Source organism: Zingiber officinale, chromosome 11B, assembly GCF_018446385.1.
Source record: "Zingiber officinale cultivar Zhangliang chromosome 11B, Zo_v1.1, whole genome shotgun sequence".
Taxonomy (NCBI): Eukaryota; Viridiplantae; Streptophyta; class Magnoliopsida; order Zingiberales; family Zingiberaceae; genus Zingiber; species Zingiber officinale.
Genome location: NC_056007.1, coordinates 78,302,596 through 78,312,550, shown reverse-complemented (window position 1 = coordinate 78,312,550; position 9,955 = coordinate 78,302,596).

Genomic DNA, 9,955 nt, shown 5'->3' with positions numbered 1-9,955 from the left:
GGGTTAGTCCATCCACCTCCAGAATTTCTCTCTCAACAACTCAACGAGAAGCGATGCAGAACCTCAGCAACTCAACTCGAAGATGAGTAGTCATGGTGTTCATTACGGTGACAACCCACAGTCCAGCAAGCGAGGTGCCAAAGGCAGTATTAATGAGAGTCGAGTCGTCGATGATGTATAATAGAGAGAGTAAAATCCTAAGTCAGTGACAGTCCCGCGGACCCGTCGCATGAATTCGAGGAAAGCTGTCGCAGACACTCCTGTGAAAGACCGGATCGGATGTCGATCGTGGAGAAAGTCCTTCGACATCGGCAGTACCGAAAAGTCAAAAGTCGACGAAAGTGACGACAGCAGGAGACCCGAAAAGGAGGAGTAGGAAAGCGTGTGTTTCTGAAGGGGAGGGCGGCGCTTGCAACTCTCTTCAGCACCTAGACACACTACAGACGGTGTGTCAAGATACTCAGGTCAAGTGTGAAGGCCATCATTATATTATTTTTTTTTATTTATTCTAATTCTATTTCAGTGAAGACTAACATTTTGGGCCTGGGTTAACTAAATTAGGATTGTCAATCAAACAAGGCATTTAGAGGATTGAGTAGATGACTGAAGATAAAGATCATTGGCCTAGCGGGAGGCAAGGAGGTTCGTCGAGTTGGATATAGCGAATGAATGGATCGGATAAGCATTGGAGATCGTGATAAGCCACTCAGATTAGAGAGCTCGGAGCTGAACGATCGGTCCGGATCGACTAAACCGGACGATCTAGAAACGGAAGACGAAGAGGTATCGGTTCTGTGTATGTCAACCAATCAACGTCAGTCAAATACGATCTCGAGATCAATGGATCTAGATTAGTCTAGCTTGGCTATAAAAAGGGCCTCACCGTTGGACAACGTAACGGTTAACATGATCATTAGCTTCCACTACAATTGAGGAACACAATGCTATGCTAACTACTGCTACAGGCTGAAGCGATGGAGCCCATGCCGACGCGATGCGGATCCTCAGATGATTAGATCAGATAGATATATATAATTTTAATTAAAAGTACTGATTGTTTTGTGTACTTGTACTAATCCGATTGATAGAATTGATAATGTGTTGTCCAAAGACATGCGTAGCAAGTAATCGTAAATCAGAGTCCAAAGAGGTCGAACTAAAAAGTACAAGTTAGCTTAGCGCTATATTTTTATTTCCTGTATTGCATCATTTAGTCCCATTGTTTTTAAAGGCGTGAAAAAAGTCTTGGCCTTATTCACCGGCTCTCTCTAAAGCATCACAGTGACATGATCATCACACTACTTTCCTTTAATTAAATACAAATAATTCGTTCCCAACAAGACGGATCGCAAGCGATCAAGGTGTGGGGGCCCAATCCTCAAGTCGCTAGTGACAGTACTTCAGCACCGAAACTTCACACACAAGTACACAGAAGCTTAGTACAGGTATTCTAGAATGGTTGCAGGGTCAGATAGTTGTGGTCAGTAAGGGTCCTTTCCCACATTAGAGGCCCTTAGAGGCAGTTATCTTGACAAATCTATCATATCATCGTAAGAACCTCGACAGACGCCATGAAGGCTCAAGCTTCTGGCTTGCTTGGGGGACTATTATTTTTGTGCTCAAGACCTAGTCTTATACAACACAAAATTAAGAATAAAATTAATAAATAATTAGTAATCTAGTCTAGCTTTCTAGACCTCAAAGGTCCTAGAGATCAGATAGAGACCCGCCTGGCGCCTCATCTGTCCTGGGTCCCCATCGGATTGAGTCCGAGTGGTCTAGTTGCACTCCGTCCGCCTTAAGTGGTGCATTTAAGACAAATCGAGTTGACGACCCGAGGTTGACACCCGACGGAGCTCATTCACGTTGACTTAGAAGATTATTGACCTTAACTTAGATCTTAAGATCAAGTGACCATGAGGTATATTGATGTTTGATGTTTGACTCTCGTGTGGACATAGGCAGATATTCTGGATTTGGCGGAAAAGGATCAAGATTATGAGCAGGTAGGTAGGTTTGCTGACGAGGTCGCACCCGCTAGTAGGTGAGAGTCGGGATTCGGGACAGTTGAAGTCACTCTAGTGGAAAAATTGTGTGGGAGCCTAGATTGGACTGAGTCCACTGGAGTCATCCAAGTATGGAGCGTACGCGAGAAGGTAGTATCCAAGCATGGACTTAAACTTACTGGCATCGCGAGAATCAGCGTGGAGGAAAGTCCTGTGGAAAATGGCAAGCCAAGTAATTGGAGGCGGTTGGGAGAGAAGACTCTTCAGGAGGTCCAAGAAGGGGACTTCCTGGCAGAATCTAGCGAAGCAGGCGCCATAGTCGGTCACAGCTAAGGGATAAGCGTCCTGTAAGTAGTCTAGAGGATGTTCGATGTTAGAGTGGATCAGGAAGCGAGTCGGATGCGCGACTTAGAGGGTGTCGCACGGCTTGTGCGAGTCAAAAGTCGCGACACTTAAGCGAGAGTAGGCTCAGCAGGGCAGTTTGAAGAGGACTCGACTAGATGCTAACGTCACGGCCGGATTGATACGGTTGACCGCTCTAGATGACCGGATCTAGAAACGGTGTGCGTCCGATATCAAGCCAGTGGCCGATGCCGATGAGACGTGAGATTACAGTAATTACTTCAATCGTCCTGAAATCGGCACGGTGCGACGATCCCGACACGAGATCTGGGGCTGTAACATGCCTCCTCGAGGAGCCTGACTCATGGCTGGAAAGGCAGCCTGGTCTGTTGGTCGTCGGTCCATCGGCTGAGGCCTTTGGCGGTGTGATGAACGGAATATCATGGCGACTATGAGCTGGCATTCGGAGTTGCATCCATCCGATGACCGAGCGCCGTCGAGGCGATCTGTCTGTCGCGTGATCCGGCGGAAGCTCGGCCGCGACCGACCGAGTCGGTGATGTCCATCGTCGCGGAATCTAGCTAGGCTAGTGCAGCGGCCTTCCGCGCTTGCGGTATAGGGAGGTGACCGTTTGGTGAAGCTTCTTCTTCCTCTCTTCGATGAGCCTTTGTTCATGTGCTCTCTGAGCTCTTGCAGCTTGAGTGCAGCTTGCCGCCATTGGATCTTCAGTTGGAGCTCGATGGTGCGGTTGCTGAGTTTGGGAGTCTCCGGTGAAGTGTTGTCATAATCACATCTGGGACTTCGAACAGACAGCGTTTAGTTTGTTGTTCATTCTTGTATTTTTGTCTAGTATCTCTGTGTCTCTTTGTCATGGTCATTGCAAGAGATTTGTGGTAGGTTCTCCACCGATGATTTGCGTTTCCTGTTTAAGGAGTTCATTCCAGGTTCATCGACGTGGAAATGGCAGGCATACGCCCACATTAGGCCGAGGATCCGGACTATCATCTGCACTGTAAGGGAGGTTTGATATTTTCCTTCTTTCGTTTCTAGCTTATTTATTCACCGTACGCCAAAGCACGTGCAAGTGTGGAGGATGATGGTTTTTCCCCCCCTCCCCGCCGATGATCCTAATAGTGGTATCAGAGCAAGGTTTGCTCTTCATGGATTAATTGGCCGCACCCCGCAAGGCTGGATCTCTTGAAGGCGTCCTCCATTCATTACGTCTGTCACGGGCTATCAGTGGTATTGGGTAAGGATGAGTACTTTCATGACTAACATAATGAATTGTTTGTGTACAGGTTTTTATTTCTCTCCGGATAAGGAAGGAAACCTCTTGAGAAAGAGGTAGACGAAAGACAAATTCACAACGAGATCAACAAAGTACGAATAATTGAATTTTCATTGCCTACCAACATCTTGTAAAGATAGTAACAATGCAGGGTATGGGATATGGCCAACTCTTGAGTAACTATGGAATTATGCTGACATGCTGAGGAGGTGGTCAAATAGCTCACATCATCAGGAGGAGGAATTGAAGTCGAGGGTACTCAACATCTAGGACGACGGAGGAGTTCTTCAAGTTCAGTGTTGTTGACGAAAGTAAGAAGCTACCTCCAAGGGGGAAGAAGAGTCCTGCTCATCCACCCTCAACCTAGGGTAACCTGCAATTTAGTTAATTAAATTATTATGTGCTATATGCTGCTTTGATGTAGTGATGGAATGACATGGACATTACAGTAAGAAAGTAAAGTGTCAAAAAGACCCAAGGCAGACCGAAGAGACAGCCTCGTCTCAATGCATGCATCTGAAACAGACACTGGAGCCATTGGAGAGAAGCCACCAGGGACGAACTGACTGAGGGGAGCTAACAAACTAAATAAGGTTCATTATTGCAATAATAAAACTCATGCTAGTAGTTTTGTTGCAATTGTTAATGAATATAGATTATTAACTTTGAACCAATACATGTTTGGAGCTAAACATGCCTGTTAAGCCTAGTAGCTAGAAATACCAACCCTAACTTCACAAAGTTAAAGGAAAACCTGTAGAAATCCCAAAGACTAGACACATGCCTAGGAATATCTCAAGAGAAAATGACATTAAAACTTGAGGTATTAGAGAGAGAAATCAAGTCTTGAGGTCAACACTTGATAAATTAGAAAAGACCTTAAAACTTGAGAACTTGGAGAAGTCATCTCTAGGGTTTAAGAGTCAAAAACTCAAGTCCAAGGACAAGAAAGTGTCACAAACCTAAGTCCCAAATGGTCAAGCCCACATATCATAATGTTTCATTAGATTATGGAACAAAACCTAGAGCTAGGAAGACCATCACCAAGGTCAAGTCACCCCCATAGTTGACCTTGATGAGACCTAAATGACCAAGGCTTCAAAGAAAGCCCAAGAGAGGTCATAAGGAGAGTCATTAGGGAAGGTTGCTAGTGAAGTAGTGAAGAGCTCAATATTGGGGTTTCCCTAGCACATATATTACCCGTAAAATAATGTTAGAGGTGTCAACTCCATAAGAGGGTTAACCTTGAGGAAATGAGGGTGAAGGATTCAAGGCTTTGAACCTTGAAATGAAAAGTTAATTTACCTTTGAGAGGTTAAATTGTGCTTATATGCGCTGTCGAATATATTTTAATCTTATTCGTACATGTCTCTTCTATTTCTGATTATATGGATTTGGTTTTCTGGATATACGGGCAATCTAGGGTTTAGATTTTAAGTTAAGGCAAAATAAGGATACTTGAGATGGGGTTTAGGTATTTTATTTGTGCGCACATGATTGGCTTGCCATGCCACCGCCATGCATTCATTTTATTATCATTTGAAATGTCATGATAATGGTTAGGTTAGATATATGTCATGCTTTATTTAAGTTTCAAACTTTATGCCATGACATCATGACTGGCACATGTTTTACTTATGATATCATTATAAGCCATGTCATCATCTTTTGCATTTATATTTGATAGATCAACTGTGCTTAGAAAATGCGAGAGAACTTAGCCTAAGTTGACCTTAACCCATATCTCATCAATTGACTTTAATGTGGCTCGACACTGTGAGATAGATATAGATCATGAGTTAGGATCAGTCATTGTCTTCTTACTAGATGACCCCTAATTCAGATTAAGGATCATAGGGAAGCTTGTATGTACATGTACATCTAGCCCCAGATTATAGTCCTAAATTCAAATGGTTTTTAAAATCATTTTAAATTGATTTGAAAAATCTTGAAGCTTCTCTAGTGATAGCATTCATCATTGAACATTGTGATATAAAGTTGAGTTAAACTTGAACTATTTTAAAGTTTTTGAACTTTGTATCAAAATTGAAAAATGGAAACTATATTCATAAACTATTTTGATAGTGTATGATATGGTGTATCCTCAAAAGTTTCAAATTTGGAATTTAATTTCAATTCGTGTAGTTTATTCTTAGTGGCGGAAAATCAGTTTGAGGGAGATGCGTTGAATTCAATCTCGGAATGACGTTTCAGATTTCATCCGATCGCGACCGCGTGTGGATCAGGTCTCCTATTGTACAGGAATCGCAAACTCGGACCGATCGGTCCTGAGCGCGTCTCAAATTGTCCAAGCCGGATGCGGGGCCGAGATCTGGTTCCAAATTTGTTTAAACTTCGAGTGGTGCAATTTATGGGATTTGGAATTTAAATGTTGAACCTTAGGGGGTGGAATAATTGAGGAGTCCAGGGAGTAACCTTTAACCTTGGGGATTGTCAGAGGTTGACTTTAGGAGTTTTTACCCTTAATTTGGTGATGTTGATTATAGAGTTTTGGGGAAATTTAAGGAGTTTTCGAGGAGGTGTGATAAGTACTAGAGTTGTTGAGGGAAATCAAAGAGGGAGGACTACGATTGAGAGGGAAGGGGATGTTTATTTAGGCACTATGAGTCTTCATGAGGGGACTTTCAGAGGAGGATCTAAGGAAATACAAGATGCTGTCAAGTTATATCAAGGTTAATATTGGATGACGTGAGGGATGTTTACTGCTAAAAAGAGACACATTGATTGGAATGGTTAGTTCGACATTGGACAGTTGGTCGGGATTATCAAGGCACTTACCGATCGACTTGGACGGTTAACGAGTTAACAGGAATTCGTCATGACATTGTCTTACCTGGTCGGATCGAACTCACGACTCGCTGTCGAACCCGACTGTTCAGGAAGATTAAGATTAAAAGTCGAAAGATGGTGATACGAGCCTCTGGATGAATATCGAAGGTATAAGCAACCTTAGACGAAGTTGAGTCTAGGTCAAGGTTGACCCGCTTTAGTATTTTGTCCAGATTAGTATACACGTAAAATCGGAGGTCAGTCTAGGGTTAGACGGAACGACGGAGATATAAAGCGCTTGAATGTACAAGCATTGAGACTCGGACTTGGCGCGCGGCTCCATGACAGTATGGAGACGTTTGAAGGAAAATGGCGCAAGAAAAGTTTTGACTTAAGCTGGAAGCTTAGAGATCAAATATGTATTTGAAAAGTCCAGAAGCAGTCGGAACCGAAAAGAAGTTATCGATTGCATTGAGCTGGAAGTCCCATGTTTGCGCAGACTCTCGCTGACGAAGCTCCTAAGTCTCCAAGTTAAGCAAGGAGAAGTGGGTGAGGCACAGGGCCGAGGGCAGCAAAGAGGGATGTTCTGTATGTTATCGAGTCTGGGTGCAGAAAGAAACTCTGCACGGATCACGTGGAAGAAAGATGATCGGAGCCGCATGATTAGGGAGTATCTCGGAAGCAACTATGCGCGTGGCCGATCATCCGCAGAAGATGACTAGATGCAAGCCCAAGCGGATGTAAGTGCTAGGTGACCGCGGTCAAAAGGATGACATACTTAGGGAAGGGGGCGAGAAGTGTTTCAAGCAGAAGGCTCCGTGCGGTGGCGGTGAACAGTATAAGGATATCTGAAAAATATCTGTGCCACAAGATCGGTAATCGGAGTGGCGCGCAGATTCCGGTGGCTCATCACGGTTGTAATCGACGGCACGATTTTCGTATCCGGGATCGGAAGTGGCGGCATCGCCAACAGAAGAAGAGCCGGTAGACCGCGCTTAGCCCGATGCGACGACGAGATGAGCTTTCGATGGACGGTATTATTTCGACGGCGGTCGGGCGTCGACGACGATCCGCCAGATCGAGGCTATGGACGATCCGTGGTCGATGCTATGTGACGATGTCAGTGAGACTTGGTTCTTGATGCAGTTGCAACAGCGCCGCTGCTTCCGCGCTTCTTCTCGCTTCGCCGGAGCCGTTCCGTACTGCTTTTATCCGCTGAGCCGCTGCGGTTCGCGGTGCAGAGACTGTCGGCTATCGCATGCAAGCTCTTCTTCAAGCTGCGTTCACGAGGGACCGTGCCACGACGTCTCGTACGTCCAGCTAGCTGCCGCTGTCGCGCTCTGTGATTCGTGCCAGATCGTCACGGAGCGCATATCTCAGTTCGGGGCATATTGGCCGTAGCTTGACCGACCACTAGTGGTGACAAATCTAGCGCACTTTTGGCTGCACTCTTTGCGTTATTTGTTGCAGGTTGATTTCCGGGATGTAAGAAGCGGGTTTATTTTAGATGGCTTCTCCATCCCATGCCGCGGACTCATAGACATCCCGAACTCGTGATCGCCGTGTTTGACTAGTCCTAGCCATTAGCATTGGATATCGCAGGTAGTAAAAAGGTGATTTGTGAAGGTGATTATATTCTTCTAGCGCCGAAGTGAAGAGATTTACCTTCACTACGCAACTAATTGTAGGAAGAAACGTGATACCTCGCCATTCACACCTCCCCAGTAGAAGAGATCCAACATTACATCTGGGACACATTACTTATTCCGGACTGTCTACAATCTAACCCCGTTTGGAATCACATATCCATTTCGCCTAATTGAGAATCAGAACATCCCATCTTAAAATCAATAGATCTCCATTGTAGTATTCACAGGAAATTACTCCTAGCCTCATCCGACTCGAACGACATCCCAACTCGAACTTGTCCCAACTCCACTTCCAACTCTCGCAACAATTCACTTAAGCATCCGTCATTCACTTTCGTCACACTTTAATCCAACACGGTCATTCATCAATTCAATCAAATGTGCTAACAATCTTTCCCTTTTTGATGTAATGACAACCTGGGTTAAAGTTAGGAAAAAATATACATATATATAATTTGAAGATTTGAAGAGAAATCTAAAATGACATAGTTAGTTTTATTCTCTTGATCATTTTAAAGTTTTTCAGATTTTTAGGATTTTTTTACTTAAATTCTAACCCTCCTCCTTTGACATTTATTAAAAATATGCAGATAAGTATACCAAATTATGAAAATGTAAATACACAAGTAAACATAGCAACTAATAACTTTTCAAAGTAAGCATAAAAACTTACAAGATTATTACAGGGTGGATTTAATAAAAATTTCTAAAGTATTTTAAAAGGAATTTTTAAAATTTTCAAAAGGTTTTTAAAATTTTGAAAAATTAAATTTGCAAAAATAAACTATTTTGCAAAGCTAAATTTTGCAAGAATTTTACAAACTATTTTTTAAGATAGATTTTAAAAAACTTTCAAAAAAATAATCTGTCGTAACATAATTTTTAAAGTTTCGATTATTTAAGATAACTTTTGAAAAGTCTTACAAATTATCTTTCCCAAATATTTTTAAAATGATTTTCAAACAAAATAACTTTTCACAATATTTTAAAAGTGATTTTCAAAGTAAAACAACTTTCAAAGTGACAAAGTAATTTTCAAAGTATTTTTTTTTTTAAAACGTGTTTGCAAAATATTTTCAAATAAACCATCAAAGAAGTTTTTAAAGTAATTTTCAAAACACTTTTCATTTCATGTGTCAAAACAATTATTTGAAAAAGTATAAGAGTAAGTTTTGAAAGTATTTTGCAAAATATTTTTTACAAAGATTAAGTAAAGTAATTTTTAAGGTTTTATTTTTCAGTGCAACTTTTGAAACTAATTTTTAAAATATCTATTTAAAATATTTTTCAAACAAACAAAAAAAATTTAAATAAGTTTCAAAATCCTTTTCTTTTGTTAAACTATCAGTTTGCAAAAAATAGTAAGAAGAGGAAAATTTTTGAAATATGTTATTTTAAAAGTAGTTTTCAAATATCCTCCCCTGAACCTAATATTATTTTAGAAATAATATTTATTTAACTAGAATCTAATAATCCATTGTCCAATATCCATTTAAATTCCTACAAAGAGTAGGAGTAAAAAGTTTAGCTCAAGTGTTAACTTAACTTTATTTAAGTTGTGTTATTTTGATTTTAATTTTAACTTTTAAATTAATTTAATTTAATTTAATCCTTATTCATCTCACCCAATCTATATTTTCAATCAAGGGAATCTAATAATTTTATTAGATGAGTTAAGTTAAATTTCAAGGGTTAGTTTAACTTATGTTAGATTCAAGTTTAGCTTTGGTCCAATAAGCAAACATTCTTTAGATAAACGTTTAAGTTGTGGTGAGTCACTTGGACATCATTAGAGTAACAATGTGCTTTGAAAATTTTCAAATAGTCTTGCGCACGGAACTTAGTATAAAACTTTGGTCTAACCAGCTAGGATCAGTAAG